This window comes from Trichosurus vulpecula, chromosome 4 (assembly GCF_011100635.1).
Source record: "Trichosurus vulpecula isolate mTriVul1 chromosome 4, mTriVul1.pri, whole genome shotgun sequence".
In the NCBI taxonomy this organism is placed as follows: domain Eukaryota; kingdom Metazoa; phylum Chordata; class Mammalia; order Diprotodontia; family Phalangeridae; genus Trichosurus; species Trichosurus vulpecula.
In genome coordinates, this window is record NC_050576.1 from 36,282,162 (window position 1) to 36,298,067 (window position 15,906).

At 40.0% G+C, this 15,906-nt stretch overlaps 1 protein-coding gene and 1 pseudogene across 1 annotated transcript in view; both read left to right on the forward strand.

Annotated features, from left to right (window-relative positions):
• Positions 1-15,906, forward strand: part of DIPK1A (divergent protein kinase domain 1A) — a 118,896-nt gene that overhangs the window by 28,878 nt on the left and 74,112 nt on the right. The gene's annotated exons all lie outside the window — the stretch shown is intronic.
• On the forward strand, positions 4,827-7,684 carry LOC118845904 (annotated as a pseudogene).

Sequence of the window (15,906 nt, forward strand, 5' to 3'; positions counted from 1 at the left end):
TGCTCCACAGTAAGGGGGAAGTGAGGAAGAGGAAAGGATTTAGAGGGAAAGATAATGAGTCCAGTATTGAATGGCTTGAACTTAACACATCTTTGAGAGAGCCAGTTTAAAAAATCCAAAAAGTACTTGGAGATGTGAAACTGGAGGTCAGGAGAGAGATTAAGGTTGGCCAAATAAATCTAATAATCAACTGCGCAGAGAGGGCTTAAGTTCTGCCCTAATTGGAGCTGGCACTACAGCTTTGAATCTTTTTCCCATTACTTAAAATATCTTTCTTTTATGATATCCTCTGTTAAACAATGGGTTGGGTTTTTTTTAATCCTGGAGTTTATTTGTTTTATACTTTAAATTGTTCATAGTTTTCTGGGGACTTCAATAACCTTTCAGTTTGCTATTAGATTTAAAAAGAAGAAATCAAACCACTGTTGACAGAGTAATTATGGTACTTTTCATTTTAACAATTGTTATGAAAAGTCTTAGCTATTTGCAAGGGGAGGAAAAGAAGATGCAGACATCTACTAAATAAATAAATATATTGGGAATTCTTTAATATCTTTGAAATAGTCTTCCTCTCACAAAAAGAAGGGGAAAAAATATCACTTTGGAAGACAAGAAGTAGGAAGGATTGTTCCTTGCCCCTCTATGAGAGCCTGATCATGCAAGTATTATTCTCCTGTTTCCTAGATAAGGAAACTTGGTTTAGCAATATTGGAGCTTCCCTAGGGTCACAAGCCTCTGCATTTTCAGCTGGGAATGCAGGGCTCTCCTTTGCCCACTGCTCTTTCCATTATTCTGGTTCTGCACTTCTCCCCTGAAAATAAAAATCAAGTCTGTTGTAGTAAACTGCTTGGAAGACCTGCGGAGGAAATCTTCTAAGCTGAAAGAATCCAATCGATGTAAATTTTAAGTGAATTTTCCAAACATTCACCAACCTAGTTACTTTTTGTTGTTGTTGTTTTTTCATTTGCCTGGGGCATGTGGGCTCCTGTGTGTTTACCAGGCTGTAGTATCAGTTTAAGGAGCGAACAGCCAAGGAGTCGTTTCAGTAAAACAAAGCTGAGAAATAAGTGAGCAGCCTTAAAAGGCTTAAAGGGTAGGGTGTGATGATGCAGATTTTTCTGAAATGTTTGGTTCAGGGGTAGCCCTGGATATTTAAAGTCACTTCCATCTCCATAAATCTGTGATTCTCTGAAAGCAGTTTACATTAGTAAGGAAAACTACAAATAAGAGGATTAGGGCCTCAAAAACTCAGCACTAATCGTATACTTTTGCCTCTGGTTTCATTCCGTAATAGATGATAGGTCAACAGCCCCTTTCCTAGGCTACTCAAGGATTTTTCTTATGAAACACAGGACATATAGTATCGTAGAGAAACTGTCTGCCCTTTGATTGTATCTGGATTTCGCATAGGGCCCTTTATTATTATAATGGGTTGCCTGATCATTTCATCAGCCCTTGAGCAGCATTTTGGACAAATAAAAAGGCTCATGAGATAATTTATTCCCTGGGCCAGGGAGGAGATAAATAAGCCTATTTAGGTGGTGATAGCAGGATGGTTTAGTGAATTAGAAGTCTTTAATTATTATGCTTCAAGCAACAACTTAATTTGCTTCAATCTGTTCCATTAGCTCTCAAATAGAGTTCTTTCTTATGACATATCTGGTGGCAATTTTGATGCTTGTCATCTCCCGATTTTCATAATCAAAATGCCTGTTATTAAAAAGTCATATGTGTACTCATTAGGCTGAGCACTGTGTAAATACCTAGTCTTTTGCCCTTTAAAAGCTTTATATGGTGATACATTTATTTCCAAAGAGGATGATGTGTTTCTTTTTTTTTCAAATTATTTATTTATTTAACATTTTTAGTTTTCAGCATTGGTTTTCACAAGAGTTTGAATTACAGATTTTCTCCCCATTTCTTCCCTCCCCCCCACTCCAAGATAGCATATATTCTAATTGCCCCATTCCCCAGTCAGCCCTCTGTTCTATCACCCCACTCCCCAATCCCCTTTTCCCTTACATTCTTATAGGTCAAAATAGATTTCTATGCCCCATTCTATTGCCTGTGTATCTTATTTCCTAGTTGCATGTAAAAACTTTTTTTTGAACATCTGTTTTTAAAACTTTGAGTTCCAAATTCTCTCCCCTCTTCCCTCCCCACCCACCCTCCCTAAGAAGGCAAGCAATTCAACATAGGCCACATGTGTATCATTATGCAAAACCTTTCCACAATACTCATGTTGTGAAAGACTAACTATATTTTGCTCCTTCCTATCCTATCCCCCTTTATTCAGTTTTCTCCCTTGACCCCGTCCCTTTTCAAAAGTGTTTGTTTTGATTACCTCCTCCCCCTATCTGCCGTCCCTTCTATCATGCCCCTTTTTCATCTCCTTCCTCCTTCTTTTCTGTGGGGTAAGATGCCCAATTCAGTGTGTATGTCATTCCCTCCTCAGGTCAAATCTGATGAAAGCAAGATTCACTCATTCCCCTTCACCTGCCCCCTCTTCCCTTCCAACAAACTGCTTTTTCTTGCCACTTTCATGCGAGATAATTTACCCTATTCTATCTCTCCCTTTCTCCCTCTTTCAATATATTCCTCTCTCATCCCTTAATTTGATTTTTTTTTAGTTATCATCCCTTCATATTCAACTCACCCTGTGCCCTCTGTCATGAATTATACACATCATTTTTCCATGTAGGAATGTAAACAAAACAGTTCAACTTTAGTAAGTCCCTTATGATTTTTCTTTCTTGTTTACCTTTTCATGCTTCTCTTGATTTTTGTGTTTGAAAGTCAGGTCTGGTCTTTTCACTGAGAAAGCTTGAAAGTCTTCTATTTTATTGAAAATCCATATTTTGCCTTGGAGTATGATACTCAGTTTTGCTGGGTAGGTGATTCTTGGTTTTAATCCTAGCTCCATTGACCTCCAGAATATCATATTCCAAGCCCTTCAATCCCTTAATGTAGAAGCTGCTAGATCTTGTATTATCCTGATTATGTTTCCACAATACTCAAATTGTTTCTTTCTGGCTGCATGTAGTATTTTCTCCTTGATCTGGGAGCTCTGGAATTTGGCAACAGTATTCCTAGGAGTTTTCTCTTTGGGATCTTTTTCAGGAGGTGATTGGTGGATTCTTTCCATTTCTATTTTACCCTCTGGCTCTAAAATATCAGGGCAGTTTTCCTTGATAATTTCTTGAAAGATGATATCTAGGCTCTTTTTTTTTAATCATGGCTTTCAGGTAGTCCAATAATTTTTAAATTATCTCTCCTGGATCTATTCTCCAGGTCAGTGGTTTTTCCAATGAGATATTTCACATTGTCTTCCATTTTTTCATTCCTTTGGTTCTGTTTTATAATCTCTTGATTTCTCATAAAGTCACTAGTTTCCACTTGCTCCAATCTGATTTTTAAGGTAGTATTTTCTTCAGTGGTCTTTTGGACCTCCTTTTCCATTTGGGTAATTCTGACTTTCAAGGCATTCTTCTCCTCATTGGCTTTTTGGAGCTCTTTTTCCATTTGAGTTAGTCTATTTTTTAAGGTGTTATTTTCTTCAGTATTTTTTGGATCTCCTTTAGCAAGTCATTGACTTGTTTTTCATGGTTTTCTCGCATCATTCTCACTTCTCTTCCCAATTTTTCCTCTACTTCTCTAACTTGCTTTTCCAAATCCTTTTTGAGCTCTCCCATGGCCTGAGACCAGTTCATGTTTTTCTTGGAGGCTTTTGATGTAGGCTCTTTGACTTTGTTGACTTCTTCTGGCGGTATGTTTTGGTCTTCTTTGTCACCAAAGAAAGATTCCAAAGTCTGAGTCTGAATCTCAGTCCGTTTTTGCTGCCTGTTCATGTTCCCAGCCAACTACTTGACCCTTGAGCTTTTTGTCGGGGTATGACTGCTTGTAGAGTAGACAGTACTTTGTCCCAAGCTTGAGGGGCTGCGCTGCTGTTTTCAGAGCTATTTCTACACAGCCAGCTCTGCCACACTAGTGCTACTCCTCCCCCAAGAACCGCCGACCTGGACCGTGACTCAGATCTAAGCTGGCTCTGCTCTCCCACTCAGATCCACCACTTAATTCCTCCCACCAGGTGGGCCTGGGCCCGGAAGCAACTGCAGCTGTAGCTCTGTAGGCAGCCTCAGAGCTGCATCACCTCCACTGCCCCCAGGGCAGTGGCAGAACCGGGAACTCCTTTCACTCTGTCCCTGCAGGTTTTCCCCACTAACCGTCTCTGTTGTCTTTGGTTTTTTGGGTTAAGAAGTCTGGTAACTGCCACAGCTCACTGATTCAGGGCACTAGGTCCTGTTCTGCCCGGCTCCCAGTCTGGTTGGTCCGGGTGTGGCTCTGCTCCACTCCACTCCCAGCACGGTATGATAGACCTTACCCAGTGACCATCCAGGCTGTCCTGGGCTGGAGCCCTGCTTCCCTCTGCTATTTCATGGGTTCTGTAGTTCTAGAATTTGTTCAGTGCCATTTTTATAGGTATTTGGAGGATCCTGAGGAAGAGCTTTAGGCAAGTCCCTGCTTTCCAGCTGCCATCTTGGCTCTGCCCCTTAGGATGATGTGTTTCTACAGTGTACTTTATCAAAAACTTCATTACAACAGAAATAATATAGGAGGCTTGAGGATGCATTTGAGGATGTCATTTAAGTGGGAGGTTGTGGTATGAAAAATCAGTAAGAGCTAGAAGAGATCAAAAATGCTAGAAAAGAAAAATAAATTAATCTGAGAGTCTTGGAGTAAAAGGAAGGGGAAGGACTAAATTAAAGTTATGAGAGCTAGAGAAGGAGCTCTAACCCAGAGTTTTCCAAACTGTGGGGCACATAACCATGGGGAGACCCAAGATCTTGGAGAGGCAAAACAAAGGTCAAAATTATTTTATAGTTTTCTGTAATAAAGCAATCCCATAAATATATCCACTTTTTTCAGTACAAAGTTCAAGTCAAAATCAACAAAAACAAAATTAACATGGTAAATTTCTTCCAAATTATAGTAAATACATTGCATGTGTTATTTAATATGTTATGTAGAAACAAGGGTAATTTTGAGTCAGTATTGTCAAATATTGAGGCAGGTGTCATCTACCACCATCACCATCGATTCATCTTGTCTTATGACGCAGATAAGTTTTGTTATCATGTTACTTGCTTCATTTGCATTTTGAATGTAACATGTATAAACTTGAATTTTAAAAATCTTTATGTGGAAGTTAAAAGTACAATAATATCTGTTAAATTTCTCAATGTCATTTATTTTGGTATGCCTAATGCAATAAACTAGCTTCCTCCAAATTGCAACTCATAAATTATATCATTTTAAAATGTCAGCAACTAAATTGAAATTAAATTTTGTTAATTTTTTTGCTGTCTGTAATTCTTTAAGAAAAATAATATGCCTTCATGTTGAATAAATCCATTGCTAATTTTAAAGAAAAATGCTTTGGTGGAAATTGAGCCTTATGCAAATAGCTTCTAATGGTTCCACTTGTAGACAATGCAGTGGAAAAAATTGCCCATGTCTGATGATCTCTGTGATCAATTAACTGAAAAACTAAAATCTTTCTGCTATGCATTCCAAATGGCTCAAGCAACAAGTGTAGTTAAAGGTGCTAATTTGATTATATTTGTAGGATATATTGTCAAAATTGATGTTAGGAAGATTTGAAATTGAAGTTTAAAAAATGTTATTTTATAACCCTAATAATAGCAGTTCCACAAGAGACCATTTCAAAGTAATTCACAGATTTTTAATGAAAATTGTATAATATAGGAAAATTATATTTGAGAAAAGATGATGATGTGAAAATTTCCAACCAAGCCCAGATCTCCAAAGAAATAACTTTATAAGGAGATGAAGAATGGCATATGAAAGAAAGATTTAACGAAAACAAAGCGAAACTTAATTGAGCTCCTCCATCCAGTCTACTACTGCCTTCAGATAGGGCCTGAAGTTTATGGACAAGCTAAAATCTGCTATCATCCTGTCTGGACCAAGGCTAAGAGGTGAACTGAGAGACCAAAAGGGGAAAAGGACCTGAGCCTAGCCACCCTGTCCTAGATTGCAAGAGGGGCCAGAGCCTGACCTTGACAACAAGGCTTAATCCAGGAACTGAGGCTGTTGATATGAGTAAACAGAAGAAAACTCCAAATACAATGAAGAAATATTTTGGATTAAGAGAATTCCAAGATAAAATCCCAGAAGAAAAGGTTTGTACAATTCCTAAAAAAATGAATTGACCACAAGGGCTCTAAGAGTTGATGAAATTAATAAAGGAAGAGTTGAAACAAGAGATAAAGATTGAAAGTAGAATACTTGGAAGAAAATAAATATATTTGAACAGAAAATAGAAAGCCTTACTCAAGTTTTGAGCACTCTGAAAAATAGAATGGAGCAAACAATACTCAGTTCAATGACACAAATAATATTCAGACAAAGTCAAAAGACTAAAAATTAGAACATTTTGAAACATTTGCTATAAAGAAAACAACCCAACTGACCTGGAGAACAGGATGAGAAGAAATAATTTAAGAATCACTGAACTTTTTGAAAACCATGACCGAACAAAAAACCTAGACGCCTTATTTCAAGAAACCATTAAAAAAAAACCCTACCCAGAACTATTAGAAGCAGAGGAGAAAGTAAAAATAGAAAAACTACGCAGATCAAAAAGCAAATTGAGCACAGTCAGAAGTATCATAACCAAAATGGGTCAGAACATTGTATTGCAGTCTGCACAGATGGAACCCAATCAATATCAGGATGAAACAGGTAAAAACAGGGTCCCTCACTCAATTTGAACACATTGCCTATATTACAGACACTTGGATCAAGAAATATAAATGAGGCGGTTCCTTTGGTGAGTGGCAGCAGTATGGGCAAGATGGCCGTGTTCGTATTGCTACACTCAGTGCTTCAGCTCTTCTGATGGCTAGCCCTACCACTCTGGTGCTACTATTACTCCTGGTGCTGTTGTCCTACTGGTGAGGAAATTGCCACTACTCTGCCTCAGGCTGTACTTGCGAAGGGAAGCCAGCAATCTTTTCATCTTTCGATTGCAGGGAGGTTGAGATCTTACTGTTCCTCAGTGCCATTGTCATGATGAAAAACCCTAGATTGATCACTGTAAAGCAACGTAGCATCTTCATGTTCAGGAAAGTGGCTGATGGGATTCCCCTCCTCATCTGCCTGGAGACCTGCACAGGCCTCCTCTATATCACTTCTGCATAGCGTTCCTACTTACCTGTGTCTGACCCCTCCACGTTAACCCCAGGAGAGCCAATGCTTCAAGGACAAGACAATTGACAAAGAATTGAAATCAGATACACAGTTCACATGGGCTGTGGAGTTCTTTGCCAATCAGTCTAATGAGTGACAGTCATTTGCACCTATCTTTGCTGTCTTCTCCCTCAAGTAGAGTTGTACAGGAATCAGTTTTGGAAAGATGGATGTATGGGGACCAGGGAGGCCTTCCATTGTTCTTCCCCTGGCTGTGCTTCTTCTGACCTCCTGGCCTTCAACACCATGCCTCTGCTGCCCTCTCATCCTGGAGGATTCCTCAGTGCCTAAGTCTTCCTCACCCTGGAAATCCATCTACAATGCCATCTGCTTTCTTGGAGAGTTCCTCCTGGAACCTTTGGAGAGGGGCATAAGCAGGCCAACCTTAATTTCCTTCCTGGCTTCACCATGACCCCACATAGGGTACTTTCTCTCCCCCAAATGCCAGTGAATCAATTCCCTCCCCCCATTAGAATGTAAGCTCATCAAGGTCAGGAACTGTCTTCTGGCTTGTATTTGTATACCCAGCACTTAGTACGTAGTATCTGCTATACAGTAAGCACTTAGTAAGAGCTTGTTGTTATCTGCCTACAAAGTGAGCATGTCGCTCCTCACCAAGTGGCATCCACCTTATTCCAGAGCAGCAAGGAGTGATTGGACAGCCCTAGACTAACAAGAAGGGGGAGCTGCCTCTTGGACATTCTCTGAGGAGAATGTAGTCCTTTGAGTTCAGCTTGAATAAGCTGTACCCATGTACCAAGAAGCAAACCGAGTCCTGAGATGAATTCCTTGAGTAGCAGCCTGAGTGCGCAGCCCAGACACGGTCAGATGGCAAAAGCAAGCAGGACCAGTAGGTGCCTGCTCCACCTGTCGCTTGCTCTTCCTTGGTTGCCTTTTTGAGCCCTACCCTTGGTAAGACTCTCCATAGATTGCTGCCTTTTGGTAGTTATCTGCGTTCCTATTTGGCACAAACCTGAAACAATGCCCAAGTCTGTTAGGGAAGAAATTGATGAAAACATGCAGGAGAATGCTCTTCCTGACCAAGCACCTCCCCCCAATTTAGTTAACCATTTCACTAAAGAGAAGGAAAATCAAGTCTTTATTTTGAAAGGAGGAAGTTTCCTTCTAAATGTGAATTTTTTTTTTTTACATTGAGTTTGGGCCAAAGAAAACAGAGAAGGTAGTCACATGTCTTTACCATCCTGTATTTTCAGAGTTCCTTGTAGGGAGCAAAAGTGTGGCCAGATTTCAAGTCCGAGAGGCCAGAGGTCACACCAGCCAGATCTCCTCAGTCAGTGGGCCTCCCTTCCCTATGCTTTTGTGGCCTTTCTTATTGCAATTTAGCCTTGGGAAATAGTTTGAGTTTAATAATCGATTTACAACAAGACTTTGGGGGAGTGTGGAAGGATGCTTTTGAGAAGGTAATTCTTGAATTTCTACACTACTTTCCTTCGTCACATGGGAAAGGAGGACTGGGAGCTTGCAAAATATACCCCTGTGTGTTAGGGAGTGAAGGAGAAAGGAGAAAGGTTCCTTTGGTATTTCTTGTAATTCCTTATTCCAGCCAATGGTTGTGTAATAATAAAGAAACTAGGACTTTGCAAAAAAAAAAAAATCAGGTACTTCTATTTTTTTTCAAATCAGCGTAAGAGTAATCAACATGGAAAGGAAGGCTCTTTGCAAAACTGGTGTAGGAGCAGAGCATAAGGCATTTATATATTATTGGGAAGTATCAATATACTTTGAAGTTAAAAAAAGAAATTATGATTTGTCTTCATGATAGTAATAAAAAGAAAGCAAATCAATTTTATAACAAATATTTTCCACTTGAAACTTGTGTATTCAGTAGATATTTTTAAAAGACCAAATACTCCAAATAAATTAATGCATTGTCCTCAGTTCATGCTCTGATCAGAAAGATAAAATGACTACTTTTATGAGCATGTTAGAGCTTGGGTAATAAATCTGCTAAAAATTGCTTCTGTGGTTCCCAGTCTTAAAAAATACCAGCTCAGTAAGTGAGAGAAGGAAGGAAAGATCTGAGTGTTAATAACAGAAGCAACACTTATTTTATTGGAGAAGATGGGTATTTCTAACTGGAAAGAGATAAAGTTCATTTGCTATGAACCAACTGACACATTTGGTCTTATGAATAAGAACAGTTAATATATGCCTTGTGAAAATACAGTGAAATAGCACTGAACTTAATATCTTACTACATTTTGGCTCTGAATAATAGTTCTCTCTCAAAGTGATATAAATGTTACCACTATTTGTAACATCTTATTTGTGTGAAATGGGTGTTTTAGAGGCAGCTAGTTAGTGGTACTATGAACAGAGCATTGGGTCTGGAATCAGGAAGACCCGATTCAAATCTGGCTACACACACTTAGCAGCAGTGTGACCCTGGGTAAGTCATTCGACTGGTGTCTGCCTCAGTTTCCTCAACTATAAAATGGAGATAATAGCATCTATATCACAGATGGTTGTGAGGATCAAATGAGAAAGTATTTGTTAAATGCTCTTAGCTCAGGGCCTGGCACATAGTAAGCACCAGAAACAAATGCTGCTTCTCCTTCACTTATTATTCCCTTTTCCTGCCAAAATTGTTAAGAAAATAAAAGAATTTTGACTAATGATTGAAAAAAGAAATATTGATTTTTCTTCCTTGTGGTTCATTCCATTGGTTATAATTCTTTACAAAATGACTAATGTGAAAATATGTTTAATATGAACACATATGTAGAGCCTGTATCAGATTGCATGCCATCTTGGGGAGGAGGAAGAGGAGAGGGGGGAGAAAATTTAAAACTCAAAAGCTTGTGGAACTGAATGTTGTAAACTAAAAATTAATTAATTAATTTTTAAGAAGAAAAAAGAAATATGAGCATCAGTATCACTAATGATACTGAAAATTTTTTAAAAAGCAAGGCCACTCTTCCCATTAATAACATTTATAGCTATTATTTTTAAACTATAAATATGCAAATTATAACTGATTAAATCAATAAATACGTTTGTAATAAAACTGCTATAAATCATTCTGTTATAATAAAATGAGCTAAGAAGATTATTGCACAGATTATTTTATGAAAAGTGAGATGACATGATGGGGAGGGTGGTGAAATCACTCCATGAAGTTTGGAAACCACTGATATAATTTATCTGTGCTTTGATTAGGAAAGGTCTGGAGGGAAGGGACTAGCTCAGAGGTGGGAAACCTGCAGCCTCGAGGCCACATGTGGCATTGTAGGACCTCAGGAACAAATCTTCAGTCAAAGGGCCACACTTGAAGACCTAGAAGGACGCAGGTTCTCTCCCTCCCCCAACTAGCTAGAGGAGATAGAGTGAGAGTGATGATGGACTCAGGTTCCTGGCTCAGTAGCTCCCAAGAGTAGACCTCCAATAAGCATGGCCAAAGCCACTGTTCTGCCCCCAAAAGAAATCTCTCCAAATGCTTGCTGATTGATAGCTGAAATCTTCTACTAAGTAAGTAATCTTCCATTCCATATTAAGAGCTAAAGTGCTTAAAATGCAGGTAGAAAATTACTTAACATATAATTAATTCAAAATAGAGCTTAATCTATCAACCAATTAATGCAGTAATAAATAATAATGATAACAGTATTTATATTCACCTATAGGGTTTGCAAAGCACTTTCCATGTGTTATTGTATTTGATCTTTACAATATCCCTATGAGATAGCTGCTCTTATCATCCCCATTTTCTTTGTTCTGTTCAGTCATTTTTTTCAGTCATATCAACTCCTCATGACCTCTTTTGGGGTTTTCTTGGCAAAGACGCTGGAATGGTTTGCCATTTCCTTCTCCAGCTCATTTTACAGATGAGGAAACTGAGGTAGACAGCGTTAAGTGACTTGCCCAGAGTCACACAGCTAGGAAGGCCAGATTTGAACTCATAAAGCTGTGTCTTCCTGATTCCGGGTCTGACACTATCCACTCCACCACCTAGTTGCCCTTTACACATGAGGAAATTGAAGCTTTAAAGAGGATAAGTGATTTGCTAATAAGTGTCTCAGGTGGGATTTGAACTCAGTCAGGATTTGCTGACTCCAAATCCATCATGCCAGCCATTGAACCATCTAGCTGTCCCATGTACTAGCAAACATTCTCATATAGTGGAAAGAGCCCTGGATTTGGATTCAGATGACTAGAAGCCCTGGCCTTGCTAATTCCAATCTATGGGACAGCTACCCCAAGCTTCAGCTTCCTCATCTGTTGTTGTTGTTTGTCCTTTCTTCCTGAAGAGAACCATGACATCAGGAAGGTGATGCCATGAGGTGCAATGAATTGAATTTAAGTGAGGCAGGTCTGTGCAAGGTCACCAGTCTCACTGTCTCCTCCAGAGCCATCTGGGTCCAGTGGCAAGATATAAATCAGGACCACTGGAAATGGCCCAGGATACAGGACAAGGTCCTCCTCTATAAACCAAAGTGATTGAATTAGATCAAGGGTGGGGAACCTGCAACCTCAGGCCACATGTGGCCCTCTAGGCCCTTGGGTGCAGCCTTTTGATGGAGTCCAAGTTTTACCAAACAAATCCTTTCATTGCAGGGATTTGTTCCATGAAGTTTGGATTTAGTCATTTGAGGACCTAGAATGCTACATATGGCCTTGAGGCTGAAGATTCCCCACCCCTGGGCTAGATAACCTCTAAGGCCTCAGCTTCAGATCCTATGAAATAATATTACCACATTTCTTGTTTTGATGGGGGTGGGGAGTTGGTAAAAAGAGCAGTGGGAACACCCTGAAGGCAGAATGGTAATTATGTTTAACATGCCTTCCCATCACTGTGGTAAAATGGTAACGATTTCTCAGAAATGTTTGTGTTCCTTTTAAGTTTAAAGAACTGGATCCTACTGCAATTTTTGGTGTGGGGCTTTGCCCCAGTGGTTTTACAGCAGTAATGGAGCTGTTACTTTCAAGCTTGCTGGTGCCTCCGCCTCTTTACTAATACTTAGTACAACAGTCGCCACTGGGTGGTTGGGGAGAGAGGCAGAAGGGAAGGCTGGAAAAGCAGAATTCAGACATTCAAGACTTTATAGGGTAAACCATTTTTAACTTTCACTTGGGGCTAGGGGGTGGAGGAGGTACAAATAAAAGCAATACCATAAGTATTTTTGTCTTACATAAGAAGTAATGCTTCCTATGATTTATGAATTTGTTTTTTAAAATATGAATGACTTCATTATAAAGTAGCTCCTTTCCCAGAAGACTCATTAGTTCTCAAATAGTCTAAAATAGATCACATTAACACACATGAAAGGGACAGGGAGAGGAGCAGTAAATAAATACAAGAAACACTTCTATTGTGTACTGGATTCCTGCTCCTTAAAGATAGGAATGTTACTCAAGACTTTCAAAGGAGGGCAGCCCGGCCAGAGACAGCAACAACTTTGCAGCTTAGTTAGGAGTCTGTCCTTACACCTTGCTGTGAATGAAAAATCCCCAAACTTGTAGCCCTGTTGGGATGCCTCTCCCTGCCTAGGCTGGTCCTCTTCCCACCCCCAAAGCCTTTCCAGAGTGATTGGAGGGACCACGTGTGCTCCACCCGCCAGCAACCAGAGCCCGGTGTTACCGCAAGGCCAAACTCAATTGGAATAGGGCTTAAATATAAGAGTAAACCCTCTGAAATGACAGCATTAAGTGTTAAGTTCTTAAAACTAAGATTTAGCAGAATTCCATTTTGAAATGTAAAGAAAAGTTAAAGTCGTACCAAAATGTAGGTACATGCTTCACTGTAACCTGGAACAAATCTCTTGTTTTGTCTTATTCTTTTCTCCATCATCCCCGGTATCTGGAACAGTTCTCTGCACGCATCAGACATTTCATACGTGTTCAAATGGCAGAGCCTTTAGTGAATCATTTGACTTCTCTTTGCCTTAGTTTCTACAAACCAAGGGGATGACATTAAATGGAGCTACGTCACAGGGTTGTTGTTAGGTCTAAATGAGATAATACAAAAAAAAAATACTCTGCAAATCTTAAAGTGCTGTCGATAATCAGTAATTATCATTAGCAGTCAGTCAATAAACCTATATTAAGCACCTTCTATATGCCAGGTACTATGCCAAAGGTATTACTACTTTTTCTGTTCTAGGCAAGTATGATGAGGATAGAGCAGATATTATTTGCCTTCCTAACAAGGCTATTGTGAGAATGAAAGAAAAGTTGTTAGAAAAATGTTTGTTGTCACATATTCTCTTTTAGTCTTTCAAACTATTTAAAACCCCCAAACCCCTAATCATCTTGTTTAGTTAACCAATCATACTGGACCCTTCTTTTTGACCCAAAGAGATTCATGCTTCCTAAAGGGATCACAGAGTATAAACCATCCTGTTTGCCCATTTAAAACTTAAGACCTGACCCTGCTTTAATTACATTAATTAAGGTAGGAGTATAGAACACCCGAGGAGGAAACACCATCTACTAATGCAGGGCAGCACCTTCTTTGCAACTTAAGAAATTACAGGTCTAGACCAAAAAATATTCCGTGATGCTTTTGTTTTTGAAATGTTTTCATATCCATTGTCTCCCTTGGTCTTCATCTTGACTCGGAGATATGTAGGCCCAGCATCATGATCTCCATTTCACAGAGGAGCCGTCAATCAATTAACAAATACTTATTAAGTACCTAGCTATGAACCCTGCCCGGAGCTTCCATTTTATCAGGGGAGACAGCGTGGCTCCCTTCAATAAACACAAGGTGATTTGGCCAAGAAGCACTAGCAGCTGGAGGAGAGGGAGATGAATTTTTAAAGGAAAGGGAAAGATGAGAGAGTGTGCTTCAGGCGGGGGACAGCCTATGGCCAGGCTGGGCCCTCTAGGTCCTCAAGTGCTCGAGGCCACAGGTTCCCCACCCCTGGCTATGGGAAGGCACAGAGAGAGCAGTTTGCATGGACCATAGAGGGCCTGAAGTCAAGTCATTCAGTCAACAACAATAATAATAATGGAGCTCTACGTGCCAGGCTCTGTGCTAGGCCCTTTAGAATTATCATCTCGTTTGATCTGCACAACCCCGAGAGGCAGCTACTGTCTTTGTCCCCATTTTATAGTCAAAGAAGCCAAGACTGGCAGAGGTTAAGTGACCTGCCCAAAGTCACTCAGCTGCTAAGTGACTGAGGCTGGATTTGAATTCAAGTCTTCCCGACTCGAGGCCCAGCACCCTATTCACTGTGCCACCTAGCCGTCCAAGCATTTATTAAGCCCTTCCTGCGTTCCAGGCACTGGAAGTGCTAAGCACTGGAAATACAAATACAACCAAAAAGAAAGGGCCTGTCCTCAAGCAGCTTACATCCTAGTAGGGAAAATAACCCATAAAAAGAAGCTGGAAGGGGCCAGGTGTACCTGGTGAGAGCTTTGATGGAAAAATTCAGAAGAGTGAAGCTTAATGGGAAATGAAGAGCTGGCTGGCACAGATGCCCTCATTCAATAGAGGTTCTGGGAGGAGCTGTTCAGTTGAAGGAAAGAGCCCCAGAGAAAAGGTAAAAAAATAAATGATGGAGAGTAATATATAATAGGCCTAGCAGTGCAGGCAGGAGCCAGGTTGTGAGGGGCTTTTTGTGCCAAATGGAGGAGTTTCTATTTGGACCTATTGAGTTTATTGAATAGAGGAGTCATTTGGTCAGATTTCTGCTTTTAGAATATCACTTTGGTAGCTGTGTGGAAGATGGATTGGAGAGGAGACTTGAGGCAGGGGAGCTAATTAAAACCAATTGCAATAATTCAGATGAGGTGGTGAGGACTTGTAATATCAATTAAGTTGGGACTTTTTTTTACTGTTTTAGAATGATAAATTAATTAAGTGTCTTTGATTGAGCCTTACTAGGTGCAAAGCCCCAGGCCCAAACCTCTATCTACTAGGTGCTAAGCCTATGCGAGCATGAAGCCCTCAGGGTCCTAAGGGGAGTTGCTAAGACCACAGCCAATAGTAGGAGCCTGAGTTCCTTTGATGACGGCTCAAAAGTGTATAAAAAGAGAGAACAGAGCTATTCGCTTGGGGCTCTCACTCACTGGAAGAATGTTGATGTGGAGACTCTGGGCAACTGTAGTTAACAGCACTCCAACTTGTGAACTCAGATGTTGATGCCTTCTTGGTAACTATGAATTGTATTTGGTCTGTTTATAATGTATGTTTGTAATTTGTTTGTATTTGCTCTGAAGTTCAGGGTGCTGGCTTTTTCCCCATGAACTAAGTGAATGATATTTGTATGTTGGATTGAAATAAGATTGTTAACCCCTTAACGTTGCTTTCCTTAGTAAAGCAGATCAAAAGAATCTGTGCTGGCAGCATTCTTGTTGTTGGGTTTGTGTTGATCTTTCACCCCCACAACAGCTGTTAGCCGAATTGTTGCAATAGGACTTAAACTCATCATAATGTTTGTGTCAATGGAGAGGAGATAGATGCAAGAAATTTTGTGGAGGGAGAATTAATAAGACACGGCAACTCTCTGCACACGTAGAGAAAAGGAGAATGGTGATGAGCTGAGGGATACTTCCAAAGTTACAAACCTTAGCGGTACCCTCAGCTGACATTGGGAAGTCCAGAAGACGGGTAGGTTTGAGACAAAAGGAATGAGGTGACATGTTGGGACTTGGTGAGTCTGATATGCC